Source organism: Lactuca sativa, chromosome 1 (genome assembly GCF_002870075.4).
Source record: "Lactuca sativa cultivar Salinas chromosome 1, Lsat_Salinas_v11, whole genome shotgun sequence".
In the NCBI taxonomy this organism is placed as follows: domain Eukaryota; kingdom Viridiplantae; phylum Streptophyta; class Magnoliopsida; order Asterales; family Asteraceae; genus Lactuca; species Lactuca sativa.
The window spans coordinates 16,059,622-16,069,889 of NC_056623.2; the positions used below are offsets into that span (position 1 = coordinate 16,059,622).

At 39.0% G+C, this 10,268-nt stretch overlaps 1 non-coding gene across 1 annotated transcript; it reads left to right on the forward strand.

Moving 5' to 3' along the window:
* The first annotated feature begins 1,221 nt into the window (after positions 1 to 1,221).
* On the forward strand, positions 1,222 to 1,328 carry LOC111916812 (small nucleolar RNA R71). Its single transcript, XR_002858673.1, has one exon. It is a non-coding gene; the product is annotated as a small nucleolar RNA R71 (small nucleolar RNA).
* Positions 1,329 to 10,268: the final 8,940 nt, after the last annotated feature.

A 10,268-nucleotide genomic window follows, 5' to 3' on the forward strand; every position in this document is an offset into this window, starting at 1 on the left:
TGATGCTTGCACCCGAGTCGGTCAACGCTTTAGTGAGAAATGCGTTTCCAAATTGGCACAGAATTATGATACTCCCCGGATCGCCCTTCTTTTCGGGTAGCTAACTCAATATTATCTCCGCGACTTCAGCCAAGTATTTCCTAGCAGCAAAGAGACCTTTTAGTAAGTTGAAGTACTTGGGTGTTTTGAGCATTGTTTCTACAAATGGCACATTGACTTGTAGGGCTTTAACATGCTTCATAAAGGCTCTATAAGCTTCAACGTTTTCCACAGGCATGGCTTTGATTGGGAATGGCAAAGGGGGATTACATGGCTTTAAGGGAATGACAGTTTTGTCATTTACGCATGGACTTGTCGAGTCCATTAGAGGGACTCGGCGAGTCTGGTCGGGTTTAGCTGGAGCCGACTCTTCTGCCTTTTTTGTCTTCCTCTTGGAGATCCTCTGTGTATGTGTGAAAATTTCTTCATTGCTGGAAGTCACTGCACTCACATTCTCCATTCTCGGATTGGTTTTGGTGTTACTTGGAAGTTGACCCGGTCTTCTTTCGTTCACTTGGTTTGCAAGCTGTCCCAGCTGTTTCTCAATGTTGAGAATGGATGCCTGCTGATTCCTTAGCATATTTCTGGTCTCGTGTATTGCAGCATCGTGATCATTGTGTCTCTTTTCGGACGCGGCTATGAATCTAGTGAACAATTCTTCCAAATCTGCTTTCTTTTCCATTACCGGTTCTTCCTTTTGATAAAATCCCCTCTCTTTCTGCTTGTATTTCTCCTCCTTAGCCTTCTTGTATTCTTCGTATGGGAGCCATTCCTTCTTCGGTTTCCGCCAATTCTCGTCGTATCGATCGCCACTTGAATAGATACTTGAGCCTTCTTGTTTCCATTCTCATCCAAATCATAATCCTTAGTGAGATGGGGCCCTCTACAATTTTCACATCCAACCCGAATAGCATGGATTGTTTGATCCATTTTTGTCATTCTTCTATCTAGACTATCGAGCTTAGCTATCACCGCCGCCATGCTATCATTTGTCGAGTTCACTACCCCCCGACTTACTTCATTTTTTGGATTGTGGTATTCTCTAGAGTGCTTAGAGAATTCTTCAATTAACTCCTTGATTACAGGGGCGCCTTCTTCGTGAGCGGGTCTTGAGAATCGAGCAGTTGCCTTGTGGTGACATTGACCCCATCATAGAAAATGGAGACTTCTTGTTGGCTATTGAGGTCATGGTGTGGACAATTTCTAAGCAAGCTCTTGTATCTTTCCCAAGCTTCATAAAGAGATTCTCCGGGTTGTTGCTCGAAGTTGGAAATGGCTTTCTTTAGCTTGGCTATTTTGGAGGGTGGGCAAAAGTGGTCTATGAACTCTTCTTTCATCTTGGCCCATGTGGTGACCGATCCGGGAGGAAGTGACTTTAGCCAATCCTTTGCAGCACCTTTGAACATGACTGGGAGCATGCGAAGAAGCTGGGTCTCGCGTGGAACATTTGGTACATTGAAGTAGTCAGCCACATCATTCACTTCGTCCAAGTGCTTGTAGGCGTCTTCGTGATCCTTCCCATAAAAAGGAATCTCCTTGAGTAGAGCGAGAATATGGCCTTTTAGTTCGAAATTAGTGGTTGCGGGAATAGCGGGCTGCACAAGTTTCGGGCCGGTATCATCTCGCATCCTCTTCTTCCATTCCCCCATGGGGACTTCATCGATATTAGCCATAGTGATAGCTAAATCGTCTTCAAACTCGGATTCGTGCTCGTATGTGGGCTCTTCTTCTTCCTCGGTCTCGTACTCGATATCTTCTTGAATTGGGTCTCCGATTGTCAAAGAGGCACTGGATGCTCCTGATTTGTTGCTCCTTTTCTTGCTGAAAACGGATTTGAGGTTTTTGAGTGGTGAGTTCTTTGAAGAAGCGGTTTCTCCAACAGTTTTGCCTTTGCTCCTCCTTAGTGTGGATTCCGGGTCTTCAAGAAGAGGGACCAGAGGTGTATCGGATCCTCGGGTCATGAAACAACTATAAACAAAACAAAAAAAATGCGTAAACAGAAAACGATGTACTCGCCGAATCGGCACGAGTGCACTCGGCGAGTTCAAGGTAAAAACAGAAAAAAAATTTCTAGTTACTTTAAAAACAGATTTTTATTAAAACTTATTCTACTTACTGAATTACCTTTTAAATAACTTTGTGTAAGATAAATCCCACATAAAGGATCGATTAAATTGGAATTTAACGCTAATTTTAGAATTGTTCCCCGGCAACGGCGCCAAAAACTTGATGTGTGAAAACTCACTTAGTTTTAAACCTACTTTTAATTATAAAATAACACACAAAGGCAGTGAACCTATCAATTGTGGTATAGTTGAATAAGTAGGGTATCGAACACAGGGAATGGCAAATTAAAACTAAAAACTAATTCTATCTAAATTAATTAATAAGTAGGGGTTTTCTCTAGTTTTACAAGACTAGCAACTTACTAACTATTACTTAATCTAAAACTTAGAAAAACAAAGATTTAACTAGATCAATAATGGGAAGGAACTTCTGTTTAGTTCAACTCAATTGATCCTATGGTTGATTTCAAGGTAATGGTGCAATGGATTAATTCTTTTGTTGGTTACCGATTCAAGTGATTAGATTCACATTCACTACACTAATCCTTAGCAAATAAACTAACTTAAACAGTGGCCAGCTGTCTAATTTAATTAAATTCACTAGATTAATTATTCGGGTTAATTTAGACTTGCAATAATTAACTAATTTAATTTTTTAATTAACTCCTTGTTGATGGTCATCACACAAGCTTGCACATGAATTTACTCAATTTTCTTATTAACTCTAGTTTCATGTTCATTAATCCTAGACATATGATAAAGTGGTCACATAGCATATGAGGTTGATAATCAATAGATGTTCATGCTAATCAATTATCTTCCTATTAACAGAAAATTAATTATTATTCACACACAAGGTTCTTTAGCAAGCTAAAATAACAAAAATCACCAACTTAGAATTAATCCTACCAATAATCAAACCATATTATCAATTTTGTATCCCCAAACAAAAGTCTAAAGGTTTTAGCTCATAATTGAAGTAAATAGCAGCAAAAAAAAATAGAGTCTAATTGTTTAACCATAATGACAAAACAAAAGATTAAGTAGAATGATGAAATTTGCCTCAATTCTCCTTCAGAATTGAATTCTAGCTTATAACTTCGTCTTCTAGGGTTTTTCTGACTTCTTAATCACAGCTAAACACTCCAGAATCGTTTCAGAATTCCCCCCCCCCCCCATCGTTCTGAGGAGCTATCTTTATATATACGAATCGACTCGTCGAGTCAGGTGCCGACTCGTCGAGTCCATCTCTCATTCCCCGTATTGTGATAAGTCTCTGGGTTTCCGAGTCTTTATCTTCTCGAATCTTTGCTTGGAATCGCCGAGTAGTCGACCCTAATCGCCGAGTAGGTGTTATTTTTAGTATTTTTCTTCTTTGTTCCATTCTCGAACTCTCAACCACTTCTCCTGCTTCCGAGCTTCATTTTTGGACTGAAAATATAATTCAACCACTTTTAAGTACCTTTTGTCCATAAAATGCAATAATTTAGCTAAGAAATGAATAAAAATCTATACTTAATATGAACCAAATATGCACATATCAACCCTCATGAACCTTGCCACATTTCCCAGAAGTGCGGCCCTTCGGACCCTAGATCTGACATCAGTGATCTTAAACTGCTTTGGCGCAGGTTGCGACTGCACCGAGGCCATTATCTGCTCCCTCGTTTGAAAATCAATCTCAATATCACACCGGCTGGCGGCCTCGTGCATATTTAACAAGGAACCATAGCAATGGGTGGAAACAAACTCTCTGATCTCCATCTTGAGCATGCTCAAGTAACGGGTCATCTGAGCCTACTTAGATGCAGCAAACTCAAGACAAAACATAGGCTTCTCTGTGACCATCTTGGTGATCTCCGTACCTTGCCTCAAATCCAGGTACTCCTGGGCCAACCTCTCACATAGGGATGTCAACAGGAGCAAACAACACATGAATTGTATCCCCCGCCCCACCCTACCCCCGAAATTTCCTCATTTCTCCATCCCTGCCCCTGCCCCCGAAATGTCCAACCTTCCTACTCCCACCCTCGTCCTTGAATCCCCCTTATTACCCCCGCCCCCGCCCCCAATTGATTTGGGTTGTCTTTTTTGGGCTAAAAAAGTTGATTGGGCTAAAACAAACTATTTTTTAAGTAACAAATAATTATTTATAGCAGAATTTTATATGTTAAAAATAAAAAAAGTTATGGCATATTAAAAACATTATACTAACAACTTAAAAATATGTTTTTTTGTTGAATTTTGGATGCTCAAACTCATGTTATTGTTTATTTAATTTATATAATTAATATATGTAAATATATGTATAATTTATTAACGGGGTCCCCATGGGGTTTCGGGACGGGATTGTCCACCCCGCCCCCGCCCCCGCCCCTGAAATTAAAACGGGGGTTAACCTTGTCTCTGCCCCTGTCCCCGCCCCTAATGTTTTTTAATAAATACCCCCAAACAGGACGGGGGCCCCACAGGAACGGGGTCCCACAGAAAAGTTTGACATCCCTACTCTCACGCTTCACCAACAACACATATTTGGAGATGAGTCGAGTACCATATGCTTCCGCAGTTGGTTCGATCATGTATGCAATGACTTGTACTCGCGCTGATGTGGCATTTTCTTTGAGCATGGTTAGTAGATATTAAGGGAATCCTGGTAAGGCTCACTCGACTACGGTAAAGAATATTCTCAAGTATCCGCGGAAGACTAAGGAATGGGTCCTTACCCTCGGTGGGAGTGATGACCTGAGAGTAACGGGGTATAGTGACGCCAACTTTTAGACAGACAAAGATAATTTTGGCTCTCAGTCGGGCTGGGTTTTTACCTTGAATGAAGGAGCAATAACTTGGACAAGTTCCAAAAGGGAGACAGTAGCTGATTTAACGTGCGAATCAGAGTATGTAGCAGTAAGCGAGGCGGTGAAGGAGTCAATATGGCTGAAGAACTTCATCGGAGACCTTGGAGTTGTACGAGCTATAAAGAAGACTATGGAGATTTTCTGTGACAGTGAGAGTGCAGTTGCCTTAGCCAAGGAACCAAGGGATCATGGCAGATCCAGGCACATCGACAGAAAATATCACTTCATAAGACATCAAATAGAATAAGGGCTCCTCGCATCAAAGAGGGTATCATCAGAGGAGAACTCAACAGATTCCCTCACGAAGGAATGCGTAGGGTTAAGCACTTACATCATGTGAGGCGCATCGTGCTGAAGGACTATATTAGTTTTAATGATTCGATAGAAATTTAGAAACTTGTAATAGTTGAAATGTAATTGAAATTTGATAATTAAATAAAATGTGTTTTTTATTTATAAGTAATGTTACTATCTTGTGTCAATCATTTACTATTGTTTCATTTTGCATGTTTTGACTTCCAGAATAATTATATTACTCAAACTGTCCACAGTCGATCATACTTTGGAAGTAGGTATTGAGTCAAGACTGTCATGAATTTGGCTTATAGATTGTCTGAAGTGTATTAGACATAACAAAGTTTGCTACAACATTCATGAGTTCTCATAAGGTCTGAGTATTGGATCAAACCCACGCTCACTTGTATCACTTCATGGAATTTATCTCGAGTGATCATGAGACGATAATATCATATAAGTCTTCAAACCAAGATATATGAGTTGTTGACTATGAGTTGGTTGTACATTGATAGTGCGAAACCACATTAGTAACTTGATTTTATGAAACACACTATTGTGTATGATTTAACAAGTAGTTAGTACAAGCATATAATATCAAATTTTATCTGTTCCTTTTAGTCTTTGGAGGATTAAAAGCGATATCTTGGGCCCTTCGATGATTTTGTTTTGACTTATGTGACGGACCCGGTCATAGCTCAATTGATGTGTTCGATTAAGTTCTATGTAAAACAAATCGGAAATCGAGAAACAAACTACTGGACAATAAGTATGATGTTGTTCCATGTATTTTTCCAGCTGATATCTTGAAGAACAAAGGATTATATGATCCCTTATCTAAATGGCATGTCAGAGGCTTTTAAGAACTACGATTGCTAGTCGATGTTTTAAGTCGTTCTTGCAGTTATAGTTATTAGACTTATCCAAGTGGGAGACTGTTGGATTTAGTGTTTAAGCCCATAACTATAGTTGGTATTTACTTGACCCGAGAGTAGCATGGTCCATTTGGGTTACATTTCACCAGAACAATTTGTAAGGATGGACTTTTGAGAAGAGGATATTTATGATTTATTAATATATTATAAGTTCTAATATAGTAATGTGAAATCATATTATTTAATTAGTATTGGTCAGGAATTAATTTGGAATTAATTTAGTGATCAAAAGAGACTAATTAAATATACGGGGACTGATTTGGCAAATCAATGAATCTTATAGTGTGGGCCAATGGTTATTTAGGTTGGGCTATAAGTCTATAGATAGTCCATGGAGGTTTAACCGATGGATCATAAGTAATATGAAAGTTCATGTCCATTAGGGTTTACATGGATGTAACCGTAGACTTTGCCACACTATATAAGAAGCCCATTGGCTCCTAAAATCAGCACTAGTGGTTCAAGGAGTTCATAAGAGCCGATTTTGTGCAAGTAATTCTCTCTCAATTCCTCCGTTGTTGGTGGTGTTTTGTGAGGCATTTGAGGCATCATATCTGGGGTGCTAGGCTCTTAAAGGTCCAAGTTAACAAGCTACAAGAAAAGGTAAGTCATCTAACAAGTTTTTGTTATTCAAATACCCATGCTTTGTATGCTAGTTAGGACAATGCTTTGGAAAATCAAATTGCATGTATAATTAGAGAAAACATATATCCAAAGTATTCATGGTTGTATATACACCATAAGGTTGTTAGAGTGATCAAAACCCAACAATTTTAGGATAATAGTTTTATTAATTTAAAAACAAAAAAAAAAATTAGTCTTAATTTTTGGGATGTTACAAGTTGGTATCAAAGTCTTAGTTTAAGGGATTTAGACATAATCTAAAGTGTGTCTGAACTCAATATGAGGATTGGGTAAAAATTTTCGAAAAGAAATGTTTTATAAAAAGGGTTTTTCTAATAAAAGAAAAGGGTGTGGTGAATACAATCGACTGAGCTCATGTAAGTTTTTCCAAAATACCCATACATGTTTTATGATATGATTTGATTTATGAATCCGTGAATCACATGCTGGTTAGGCATAAGGATCTTGTGACAACTCGGAACTTCTATCTTGTATAACTATTCAATTCAATCAATGTTAAACTTGTTTCTGTTGTCTTTTAGCACTGTTTAAGGGTTAGTTTAAGTGTTCTAAGCTTGAGTACAACCAAGGTTGAGATTAGGGATGAGTTAATGAAGTCATAAAATAGCATTTCAGGCCATACACTCCTTTAGGAAGAGTGTACGGCCGTACACATGGGTGTACGGCCGTACACCTCCCTCATCGCCGCATACTCAAGGTGGTGGGTCACCCACCCCTATATATATGAGTATACCTACCTTCCATCATTCCTTTCTTCCCTTGGATACACACCACTCCATTTTCTCTCAATTTTCTTCAACCATGAACCCTCCAAGGCTTCAAAAACGTAAGTATTCCATCCTATGAAGTATTAATGGGAGACCAACTTCGGGTACTAGTAATAGACTTTCTTACAAATCTTATATCCGAAGCTCGAGTCAAATTGGGAGGAATTGCTTTCTAGTTCGACGAGAGCCAGATATTTGTTATATCCGTGTTTATCTTACTATACCACTTGATATTAGATATTCAAAGATGGTCACTCTATTCTTTTAGCTATTCACCCACTGCACACTAGTAGAATATAAACACTTTCAAAGTGTGGTGGATTTATAAAGGTAGGTTGGCTGTGCTTGGGTCTCCTTCTCTTTTGTGCGTCTTAGTTATTATTGAAAGGACAGGATCAGTATGACCTCTGGCTCAAGGCCTTTAGGCTCCTATCGGTGGAGCTAAGACACCTTCGAGAGATATAGCTCTAGCTCTTGATGGCACAGGCAAGACAGTTCATGAATGAATGGCGAGTTTTCTATTTACTAGAATATCTTTCTTGCAAAGGAAGCTTCTTTTTAGAATTTCTTGCGTGAAGAAATTGAATCAACGACATCGAATGCAAGCTCTGATAAAGTTTGATTCTTCTTTATGGAAGTCAGCCTGCTGATTCCATTCTGCTACTAGGGTTCCGAACCTTCCCCTTAGCTCTATAAAGACCTTTCCAACTCAAGAGACGCTAAGTTCTTTCATTTCAGGGTGAAGGTTGAGGAATTTTTCAGGTATACCCACATCAAGATGTTCCTGAACAGTCTTGGGGAAGGCCACCAGCACCCCGACGAATGTCCCGTGGCAGCACCATGCAAGTATTTGTTCCTCTTAGAAGCACCATCCCTATTTTTTTATTTGAACGGAAGGAAATTCCTAAGAAAGAAACTTGGTTACCTGCATACTTGGCTAGGTACCGTAGGTAGAGCATATTCCAACACTTCGGATAACCACTTGACATTGGCACCTTGGCCAAGTAGATCCGTCCCACTCTCCGGACCTCACCTCTACTTTTTTGGATTACGGGATGACTCGGATGGGCAAATAAAACAAAACCTGTCAGTTACGCCTTTAGGGGATGTGTCCATCTAGACAAGTGAAACGAGCTTGTTATACTTGAAAGACCTCTTGATTCAAGTCTTGGTCCATCAAGTTTCAACATTGTTGTTTATCCTTTGAAGGAGTACGGTCGCACACCTTCATAAGGTTGGCCGTACACACCTTAAAGGCCATCCAAAGTGAGAGTTTGGCCCTATCATCTAGTTGGACATGCTAAACCTTCGATCCTAGCCTTGTTTCACCTTAAAGTCGACAACTTTAGCATGAACATGAAGGGTGTACGGCTATACACACCTCCAAGGGCCGTAAACCCACTTTGATGATCTTTATTGGCCTCAAACTTGCATTACAACTAAGCATGGGACCTAGAACACTTCTTGGATGCTAGTTAGGACCTTGGAGACATCTCAAAAACACACCACTTCATGAGTGTACGGCCGTACATTCATGGGCCGTACACCCATGGCCGTACACACCCTTAGGGTGGCCGTACACCTCCCTCACTCAATCACATACAGTTTTAACACTTAGTTCAAGTGTTTCCATGTCGTTAGGGTGGTTTCCTATCATGTCTAGTCGTGAAATACCCTAATTTGAATCATATATGTGTCATTACATGTTAAATAGGATCCAATTGTGTTCGAGACTTCACTTGACACTCAACATCTCATATCGACCTTCATACAAACCAATCACTCGAGGTGAGTTCATACCCCTACAATTTTATGATTCTTAAACGTTTTCAGGGGGAGGGAATACAAGCCAACCACAAATGGTTTACGTGAACTAATACAAAAGGACTTTTAACAAGTATAAAACTTTTGCAATTGATATAGACAAACGATTTTGATATATGTATAAAATATTTAGATATTTTATCCCTTTGTTACTATGTTGAGCATAAGGGACGTTTCAACTTACAACCAAAATTGCATAGTTTTTCAGATTCAATATTCACATCATCTACAGTACTATACACGCAAACTATAATAGGTATAGTTTGGGGTTTTCAATACATAGCTTTTACGAATTCAGAGTTATTCATTACTAAACACATAAACTATGGCAGATTTAGTTTATGGTATACATTACTACAAGGGCATGACGTTTCGTAATTATTTAAGTATAATTATTACTGTATACAGTATTCAACGAATTCAAATACAAGACAACAATACAAAATTACATGTAAACTAGATTGTTCAACATTGTGAGGCTCTACTTCAAAACTGTACCCTTAGGTGTACTGAATTAAATCCTATCATAGTATAACCAGAGTCTCCTGGAGGGAGAGCATGAGATTTGTGAATAGATTTATTCGGTATTGACAATCCCACACCTGAACTGCTAGCTACAGTTAGGCAGGCATGCCTGAGGTGACAAATGTCATTTAACCAATGCCTGGAGAACGTTGTAAAGGTCACTAGGTTATATCAAGTATGGTTATACGACTCACAATAAGTATAAACTAATCATTTGTTTATGGGATTTCATTCTTCAATGGTTTTATTTTAAACAATAAAACAACTATACATACTGGTGTTAGCCAGGGTTTTCATAGTATACAATACTTACATTAC